Here is a 1,322-nt window from a genome sequence, read left to right on the forward strand (position 1 = left end):
GGGGGAGGGAAAGGGGAAGCGGTGGTGGGGAAGAGACAGAAATCTTTAATAAATAAATAAAAAACAAAAAAGCAAAAAGAACGGGTGGGGCAGGGTGTGGGGAGCACACATTTACACATTAAAAATGACTAGCCTTTGGCTGGGACTATAGTCAGCAGTAGAGTGGCAGTGGGTTTGCTTAGCACGCAGAAGGCCTTAGGTTCAACCCCCAGCACTAAGGAGGTAGAGGCAGAAGCAGCAGGAACTCAAGGGCAACCCCAGCTATATAGAAAATTCCAGGCCATCAGCTGGAGACTGGACCCTGAGTAGCAGGCAGAGTGGCTACACAGGATGATGGAGAGAGATTGGAGGAGGCACAGGTGATGACGGATGTGGTAGGATGAGTATATGCAGAGATGAGGACCTCAAAAGCCACAATGAAGAGTCTGCACTTTTTCCTGAAGAACAGAGAGGCCCTGAAGTCTTATGAGCAAGGCTACATTTTAAAAAGCAACACGGGCAATTGTTCAACTGTCAAGCTCTGGAAACTAAGTAAGCATCCCTGATAATGACCTCAAGTCTGCCGACCTCTATTGCTAGCCTAGTTAATCTGAAAGAATCATGAAGTCATGTAATATAAGCCCTCCTTAACTTTCTTCTTTATCATAATCATACAAGTTAGTAGATGCCTTTTACTTTTCTATATAAATTTCACAATCAGCATCCCAGTTTCTTCAAAGATATGTCTGATGGGATTTTGACAGGGATTGCATTGAATCAGTTGGCCAATTTGGCTAGAACTAATATCTCAGAAATATTGAGAAACTGAAATCTGAAAATGTTTCCAAGCCTTTTTCTTATCTTTTAAATTTTCTTTATCCATTTTGTAGATTTTCCACATGCAAATAATACATATTTGTTTGTATGAGTTTGCATTTTATGCTATTGTGGATTATTTTTATTGGTCCATGTGTTTTTGCCATGTATATTAATGAAATGGATTTTTGTATATTTGTGTTATAGCTTGTGGAACTGCCTGGGCTTTGTTTCTTGGTTCTACTGGATTGTTTCTGAACATTTGGAGAGAGGTTCTGTGTGGGCAGCCGTGTTGTCTGTGAGTTTGTCGTGTTTCATTGTTTTTATCTACTTGCTGAATATTGACTTTTCTTGCCTTATTTGTCTTGTGGGAAAAAAAAATTAAAAAAAAATCCAGGCCAGCCTGGACTATATGTTGAGTTCTCAGCTAGGTGACAAAGCAAGACCCTGTCTCAAAAACCAGACCAAAACAGGACCTGAAGGAGAGAAATGGGTTTGTCCTTTGACCTCTGCATGCATGCCACATG

Source organism: Alexandromys fortis, unplaced genomic scaffold (genome assembly GCF_014885135.2).
Source record: "Alexandromys fortis isolate MF-2015 unplaced genomic scaffold, M_Fortis_MF-2015_v1.1 scaffold_408, whole genome shotgun sequence".
Taxonomy (NCBI): Eukaryota; Metazoa; Chordata; class Mammalia; order Rodentia; family Cricetidae; genus Alexandromys; species Alexandromys fortis.